Source organism: Neodiprion pinetum, chromosome 6 (assembly GCF_021155775.2).
Source record: "Neodiprion pinetum isolate iyNeoPine1 chromosome 6, iyNeoPine1.2, whole genome shotgun sequence".
Classification (NCBI taxonomy): domain Eukaryota; kingdom Metazoa; phylum Arthropoda; class Insecta; order Hymenoptera; family Diprionidae; genus Neodiprion; species Neodiprion pinetum.
In genome coordinates this window covers 16,065,477-16,074,980 of record NC_060237.1, presented here as the reverse complement: position 1 = coordinate 16,074,980, position 9,504 = coordinate 16,065,477, and positions in this window count along the sequence as shown.

Here is a 9,504-nt window from a genome sequence, read left to right as displayed (position 1 = left end):
GAAATTTTTTGTAACAAGATCTACCAAAGGTTGCAACGATTGCGCAGAAGTTAAGTCTGCTCTTAAGATTATAGCAAAACAAATTTTTGAAGCTTGATTTTTTTTTTTTATATGTAACCTCCCATTTTCATCATTCGCTCCTTTTTTTTTTTATCTTGTTTTAATAAAGAAAATTAAACTTTGTTTTTCGTCTTTCTCTTAATAAAGAATACTTCTTCATTATTCAAGTCTGAATTAACCCCCGCACATCATAGAAGTACGAAAATCTTTAAAAACTTGATCGGCCGTAGCTTCTGCAATTATAACCAAGACAGGAGCCGATAAATAAGAAAAGGTTTGTTTTACTAGCCAATCTTCATGAACCTCATGAATAGTTCTGAGTAGTTCTAAAGAAATACTCGATTCCTCCTCACGAGAACGGGAACTAACTCGAGCAAAAGAAGTTTCTGGGGAAACTCGCAAATAAACAATCAAATCTACTCTGAGCTCAGACGAGCGAATGAGAAGATCACAATTTTTCATCAATAAATGAGATTCGAAGTCGCGAAAATTACCTAACCTTCGACGAGCTTCTACGAAACAATTGCTACTGAATATCGATCTTTCCATCACCTTTACAGGCAATGAAGTCGTCTGCAGATGTCTGTCTAACATAACCATTTGAGCGAAATGCTGAAAATAATAGCAATAACGATCTGGGTCCTAATACATCAAATCTAGAAGATTAATTCCAGCTACATCTCGATATTCCTCAAGAGGTTCTAAAAGTGTGCAGACCTGGCGATCTGCTAAAAACCTTTTGGTGAAAGTTGTTTTTCCGCATCCGATATTTCCTTCAATAATAATCGTAAGCGGTCGAGTTTTACTCAAATGAATTCCGAAAGGTAAATTCTTCTCCCAATCGATGACTGACTGTAAACAAGGCCAAATCGATCACAGTCGTCAAGGGTGTTCGTTTGAAGATCTGACCTCGAAGGATGTTCCTGGTCTTGGAGAGACTGTTCCAGGTTGATCCTCTTCAAAAGGAGCAAGACGGTCCAAGTGAACCACTTTCTGACGCGAATGAGGAGATCTTCGGATTCTATAAACAACATCATTTATCTGGTTAACCACTGAGTAAGGGCCTTCCCAATTTCTTTGTAGCTTTGGACATCGTCCTTTCTGTCTTCGAGGTTGAAAGAGCCAGACAGAATCTCCAGGATTAAATTTCAAATCTCTGGCTCGAATATCATAACGAGTTTTCAATTTATCTGAAGCCATAGAAATTCTATTCCTAGCAAAGTGATGAATTTCTTCTAAACGTTGTTGTGATAAAAAGGCATAATCTGTTTGATGCTGTCTTTGCACAGGAACAGGGCCTTTCTCTAAATCTGATGGAAGTCGAAGATTTCTTCCAGTAAGCATGAGGGCTGGCGTCTGCTTCGTCGTCTCATGAATCGTAGATCTGTAAGATAAGAGGAAGAAAGGGATCCAGGAGTCCCAGTCTCTCTGATTCTGCTCTACGAAGGACGACAAATACTGTAGCAAGGTTCGATTCAGACGCTCTATCATGCCGTCAGATTGCGGATGCAAAGGAGTCATACGAGTTTTTCTAACCACTGAAATTTGAGTAACCTCTTTCATTAAGGTTGACTCAAAATTTCGGCCTTGATCAGTATGAAGTTCTAGAGGAACTCCGTGTCTACAAATGAACTTTTCAACGAATGCCTGTGCTACAGTGGAGGCTTCTTGATTAGCGAGAGGAACCACTTCAGGCCACTTAGTGAAATGATCAGCAATAACCAAAGCAAATTTATTTCCACAATGGGTTATCGGGAGATCCGAGAATATCCATTGCTAGCCTTTCAAATGGAGCTCCCATGTTGTAAATTTGAAGAGAGCTTTGTCCTTTCGCTCGAGGTCCTTTCTTTGCCGTGCAGATTCGACATCTTCGACACCAATCGTCAACGTCCATCCGGCAACGGGGCCAAGAGTAGAAGCTGCGAATTCTGCCCAAAGTTTTATTTGAAGCGAAGTGTCCGCCTGCAGGAGAATCATGATCAAGAGCAAGAATCTCCAGAACTCGTGACCTGGGAACCAAAAGTTGCTACCTGATTTCTTTCAAGTCTGCAGATTCCCATTTTCGGTATGAAATTCCATCAATTAAAAAGATAGAGTCCCATTGGGGCCCAATAAATTTGCAAATCTGGCTCGGCTAAAGATATATCCTGCCAGTCCGGGCGAGTTTCTGCTTCTTTCCAAGACTTCACTTGATTCAAAGTGATGTCCTCTTGTTGCGATTTTCTCCATTCCTGCTGGTTATTTTCGAAAGAAATCTTCCGTATTTCAAGAGAGGGGTCACGGTTTTTCTCCAATCGTGCACACTGTTTACACTCTGGCATTTCCTCGCAGGGTCTTCAAGAGAGCATCGGCGTTTCCATGATGAATTCCTGCTCGATGACGAATGTCAAAATCGTACTGACCGAGCCTTTTTAACCATCTAGCTACCTGACCTTCGGGAGATTTGAACGAAAGTAGCCACCTGAGAGAAGCATGATCTGTACGTATCAAAAATCTCCTGCAGTACAAATAATGGTGAAAATGTACTACGGTCTTAACAACAGCTAAAAGCTCTCTACGAGTAACACAATGATTCCTCTCGGTTTTACTCAAAACTCTGCTGAAATAGCTTATCACTCTCTCTTGACGTCCCTGAATTTGTGACAGAACCCCGCCTATTCCTGGAAGAGATGCATCCGTATCTAAAATAAAAGGAATTTCGACCTCTGGATAAGCTAAAATCGGCGAAGAATTAAGATTTTCTTTCATTTACTTGAAAGCCTCTTCGCATTCCGGGGTCCAGTCAAAAGGAATCTTGATTCCGGTCAAGTGATGGAGAGGTTTAGCTATACTAGCGAAACCTTTTACAAATCTTCTGTAATACGTACAAAGGCCTAAAAAGCTTTGAATTTGTTCTTTATTCTTAGGTGTCGGCCAAGAAGAAACCTTCTCTATTTTGGATGGGTCGGTCTTCACACCTTGTGCTGAAACGATATGTCCGAGGAAGCCTACTTCTTTCTGGAACAGATGGCATTTTTTCGGGCTCATTTTCAGACCTGCTTGCTTCAGCCTAGCGAAAACTTGTCTGAGATTTCGTACTTCTTCTTCAAAGTTCTTGCCAAAAACGATCATATCGTCCAAATAAACGAGGCATATTTTGCCAGTGAGCCCATGGAGAACAGCCTCCATCATTCGTTCAAAGGTAGCCGGAGCATTACTCAAACTAAACGGCATAACCTTGAACTGCCATAATCCTCCTAAACCCGTAACAAAAGCTGTTTTTTCTTTATCTAGAGGATCCATTTCGACCTGCCAGTATCCGCTCTGAAGATCTATGGTGCTGAACCAAGTTGCACCAGCTATCAGGTCGAGTGTCTCGTCGATTCTGGGTAGAGGGTAAGAATCTTTCTTCGTTATATCGTTCAGCTTCCTGTAATCGATACAAAATCGTTTGGATCCGTCCTTTTTGTTAAGAAGGACGATTGGTGAGGCCCAGGGACCAGACGATAGTTCAATCACATCGTTCTTTAGCATGTCTTCCACAAGCTTCTTCACCTCTTCTCGGGCGTTGAGAGCGAGTCTTCGAGGAGCTTGTTTTATTGGTGAACTCTCTCCAACGTCGATCTTGTGCTTGACAGAAGTACATCGGCCCTTATCACCACTATCTTTGGCGAAAGAATCCATAAATCCTAGCAAAAGAGATTTAAACGATTCTACCTGAGCTGAATTTAACGATATCGAAGATTTCTCAACAAGGCTCCGTAAATGTGAAGGGAAATGTTGTTGCAAATCATCCTCTGAAAGTTCTATTTTCCGAATTCTAGGAGGAGTCCAGTAAATTCTATTTCGATTTGTACAAAGAGTTATTTCGCGAGTGTTCGAAGCTAGTGAATTTCTCTTAGTCGAGATAACACAGTTATGAGCTGTAAGAAAGTCTATTTCCAAAATACCTTCATTCTCCATATCTGCTATAAAAACCTTATGTGGAGAGTCGATACACCCAAAAAGGTTAATTTGGACAGTAACCTGTCTCAAAACCGGGGTCGTCTCTCCAGTGGCCGTTCGGAGAAAAAGAGGGAACAATCTGGTCATCGGATTTAAAGAGATCCGATCGAACTACGGTTACTTCCGCGCCGGTGTCTATTACCCATAGACAATCGACGCCATTTACAGTACCGCGCGCGTAAAGACCAGACTGTCGTAGACATCTGATTAAAAACTGTTCTCCAAGAGGGCTTTCACTTCTAACAATCTGCGATGATTTTCGCCCCGACAAATCATCTGGAATTAGTTTTTTGGGTGAGTCTCTGTTGAAGAACTCGATTGAGGATTTGCTTCCCCTATTTTAATATTTTTCTTACGCCAGTTATAAGAGTTTGGATTCTAGCCTTGCATCGGTTCTCTACCAATTTTTTTAATTAGAAAACAATGATTGGCGTCATTGCCTATTTTTTTACAAAATATACAGGTCAAGCCGGTTTGACTCGTCATGACCGCGTTCCTAATTACACGCTTGTTTTTCTGGTTTTGAAAAGAACCTCGATTTCTTGGTTTAAAATTACTATTGTTATCTTGATTTCTATAATTTTGAGGTTTTGGCTCCTCCGAGTGTTCAAAACTTCGTCTTTCTGAGGTTCTTCGGACACCGAAATCCGACGAAGCTTGTTCAACCCAAAATATTGTTTCCTCATTGCCTCCACTTCGAGGGCTTTGGCCGTTGCCTCCCGCAGAGAAGTGAGACCCGATGTCCCAACGGCCATTTTAATTTCTGGATCATTGATTGCATTCAAGAAAGCTTGTGTTGCTAATAAATTACGAGACGGCTCGTGATCTGGCAAAGCTATACGAGAAAGCCGTTCAATATCTTGACTAAGAGACGCGAGGCCTTCGTCTCGTCCTTGTCTTCTAGTCTGTGATTGAGCCGTGTACAGTTTCGTCCAGTGGTCATTACCGTATCTCAACTTAAGTGCAGAGCTAAGTTTCTCATAGTCGGAAATTTCTTTCTCAGACAATGCCTTCAAAACATTCAAAGCCCGCGTTCGAAGACAAGAGGCAAGACCGTGGGCCCTCATGGCGGAGTCCCACTGGTCATGTTTTGCAATCGTATTAAACTGGCGTTTATAATCTGCCCACGGAATCTTTCCATCGAAAATTGGCGGTTTCAAAGGATAAAAAGGTTTCTCGTTAATTTGAGAAGCAACCCCAGGAAATCTTGTATTATTTAATTGGCTTAAATGGGAATAACGAGGCTGAACGTGAGGCAAAGGCTCGGAAAAGTCAACCTCATTATTAACTGTTACTCTACTAATTGGGGATTCATCTATTCCCTCAATAAAAGGCACAGACGTTGAGTTAGGAACGTCCTGGGATCGTCCTGGATGTTGGACCTCCTGAACAGCAGGAACGGGAACAGGAGAGGGAACAGGAGAGGGAAGCGGAGTGACAACTCTGGAACCTCGAGGGGTGACAGCCGGTTCTCCTGAGCCATTCACCTGATGAACAGCCTGAAGAGCTGCCACAGTCGTCCGGAGTAGTTTATGAAGACTAGTCTCGGAACGCTCTTGAGCTTCTCTATCTAGCCATCGCTGCTCCAACTGAGAGGCAAGCTCCCTTTCTCGCTGCTCTCGTTGTTCTTGAAGCAACTGGACAAGTTGTTGTTGTTGTTGACTAGCCGCATCCAGAAGCTGCCGTTGATGTCGTTCGGCTGCTTCTTGTTGTTGGCTCATAATCTTTAGTAGGTCGATTTGTGAGGCTGAGACCATCGTAGGGACAGGTCAAGAGTCCACTAAAGGTGCACAAATTGTCTCGGGAACTCGCGGATTTTCCGTGATGGAATGTTCCTCTCCGCCACTTTCCCGACGACGAGAACGTGTCAAACGACTGTTGCTTATAGTTTATTTCACGCACTGAATTGACTTAATTGAAAAGAAACTCAAGATCCCGCTTCTGACACCAATGTAACGTACTTTGACGTTACGGAAAATAAATATGGATCCGCGAGTTTAATTATCAAGTCAAAAGAAATCAAGAGCGTGAATAAAATGTTGTGAAAAATGCTTCAATGCAAGATATGTGTTTCTCGTTTAAAGTCTGAAACAAGACTGTTTTTGCAATAATGTTGGTTGACGCAGCAACCTTATTCTTTTGAAAGACATAAGAGGTTTATAAACGTCTTTTATCTATGCTGACTACTAGATCATTAAAGAGGGGGCAAAACGGGTGATTTCACCCTTTGTAACAATATATACACTGGATTGGATATTACCGTATACTCTACGTGTAAGCTCGTGCGTCCAATTGAACAATTGAATTTTCGGCATCTTGTACAGAAAGTTGGCACAAAATGCTCGCTAGATTTGAGCTGCGTAATAAATGCTATTTAGATCTAACGATATATTCGTCACACAAAAAAGTTTTTGACGAGTAAAATAATGTTTAATACATTAAATAAAGAACAAATCATTTTTTCTAAAGTATATTATCATTTACAATTATATGGTGTAAAAGATCATTGAATAATATGACGAAAAACTTGTATTTAAGCGTCATTTTTCTGTATGTTCAAAAGAAGTCCTCAATTCTGAGAAGTTTCCGTCCATTATCCTTTATCCTATGGTGGGCTGAATTCCATACGGATTATTCAAAAATTTCTATAACACAAATTCAACCGTAAGAGAAACAATTTACCATCTATTGATCATCAAAGTAGAGCTTAAGACATGTGAAAAAAGTTTTGAATCAAATTATATCGAATTGGGTGAGTAAAAACTTTATTCGAAAATATGGAGAACAAAACATTCCTTGCAAACGTTAAGGCATTTTAATAGAGTTGCGTGCGATAAACCACAACCGTAATATAATTAGTAGTATCAATCCTCAATCCATTCGCATGAAGAAAATGTTACAAGCACAATCAAAAGAAACTGAAAAAGATGTACATATCTGAGCATGCAAATCAGGTACAAATGTGTAGGTGATCATGTAATTTGGTTACATTCACTGTGGTGGGCCGATCGGATTCATCCTGAAATTCAGTCTGCTGCAAGTTTTCACCTACAGATAAGTTAATAATAAATAACGACAATGGTAATACACAGAAATGTGTTACACACGATTTTTCTGTAACAGAGCACTTTATAATCTGTAGGTAATCAACCGCTTCGATGGCATTGACGCAATAGTGCATCACATCAACGTGTCTTTATGCACACTGAGTTTTCTCTGACCTAAAAGGGATTAATAGTTTTAGATCTTACCAAATAACGTTGGGATACTGCCTTTGCGTAGTTATATAATTTTTACTTTTCTTCTGAAAGCAAGAGGGTTCAAAGTGGTCGGAACACAGAGAGCTATCACTTGAAGGAGACCACGGTCCAATGTTTATATTTGCAATCCACTGCTCCATAATATCAGGTTCATCCAATGGGAACCTACATAACAAGCAAAGTTTAAATTTATTAATTCACACGTTATGTTGCATTGAGTAACGGTACTTACTTAAAGAATGTATAGCCACGTCTATATTACGTTAATCGGTGACAAGATGAACACTCTGATTTTGGGTTGTCAAATATAGTTGGTACACTGTTCTTTTTCAATGTAATTAGGAATCCTGTCCTATCAAAGCCGTCATTTGTAAAATGAGCTGAACACACTGTGCTATTTCGGTTTGGCTTCCAGTCCTTCCTCTTCATTTCTTTTGACCACTGCTGAAGGCGCAACACATCTTTCACGGGAAATCTACATATCGAAATATAATTTAATCCCTGAGTCAATAATACCCGAGTTTTCAATCTCAATTATAATAAGATCGATTCATAATTCAAATATTGTGATTTTTCACTCACACGATTTGTACGCTATAATACTTGTTAAATATAATTAGTGAATACTTCGTATGCTGACATGACCTCTGCAAGTTATCATTTGCAGAAAGCTTCAGCGTTGTATACACACTTGTGAAACGATCGCCCACAATATTTTGATTGCTTTGTTTTGCAAAAAACGCAGGTACTCATTGTTACCTCAATAATTGTTACTGTAATTTTCCATCGCAATCCATTATATACACATACATATATGTATATGTATAAATTGTAACGTGGCATTCTTACTGCGCGTTCCACACGGCTCCCCGAACTCTAGACGGACCACAGACTTAGGGAGCACGCGGAGCAGACCGCGGCTCATTTCAAAAAAGAGCGCCAGGACAACAGTCACGCATCCGAGCCTCTAAGAGGGGACCATCGCTGGTTTAGCGAATAAGACTTTTCAGGATTTTTGTTTATTGTTTTTGGGTGGCGAGTAAATGCGGCTTCAGACAGGGGATCGGCAGCTAATCCGAACGACGTTACTGGATGGCAATCGCGGCGGATCGCGACGAAAGGAGGGCCTCGCACGAGGCTACGGAGAGAGCGTCAACGGAGAGCTCTGCCGCGAGGGAATCCAAGGCGGACGAGATTCCCGTTGATGGCCGGCGCAAGCCGTAGCCCCCCCCTCCGTCACCCAACTGACGACAGGTACCCTCGCGAAGTCATCACCACGCCACTGCCAAGCTACGGGGTACCCGAGACTGGCCAGCCAATCAACACCCCGCGACCACGGAATTCAACGATAGCGATACGCTAGATTGTAAGAATTGCGTAACGAGACCCCCAATGCGATCGGGAAAATTTTGACTATGGATGGCGCCTATGTTCGAGGCATGTTCGAATTGCGGCTCCGATTTGCAGGACTCGTCACTTGAGTCCTGGCGACAGTTCGTGACTGTTGAGTAGCGCAAAAATTCAAAAAAAAAAAGAGATAGAGACTTGTGTGTGACATGGCAGAAACTGGAGTAGGAGAGTTCCTCGGGTGGCTGCGGAGCGGTAAGCGCTTATAATTCTTTGCAGGCATATTTCGAGCGCAAGTTGAATTGGCACACTGATAAACGGTCGGCCCATGTAATCTTAGAGTTAGAGTAGCGCTCGAAATCTGTTTGCCGACCTCCTTGAGGATGACCGTAGCCTGAGTTTTCGCGATAACGCGTAGAGTCAAGGGGATCCCTGTACAGTCTCGCGTCGAGTCACGGTTTCGAGTGGGGAACAATTTCGGAGTGAAATTAAGTGCGGCCAAATTCCGCTGCACGGAGTCTCGTCGAGTCTGCGTACGTAAAAAGGGTGGTGAACTTTGGGGAAATAGGGACTACGACTGGAGCTCGGATGCGTCAGAATACGCCATACACTCGCGCGATTAGAAAAGCTTCCTAGAGTGATTAATTTGGTCGCGATTAGCGCGTCGAGTCACGTCTTTTTGATTTAGTTTACGGATGTTTGTGCATCAGTAAGGTGGCGACTAGCGCCCGTAGAAATAAGATATTAGCTAGATTCAATTACGATTGCGATTAGCGCGTCGAGTATGATCTAGATCACGTTTTTGTTTAGCGGTGTATAATTAAGTGACGAGTAGCGTCGTAGTCGAGGACGA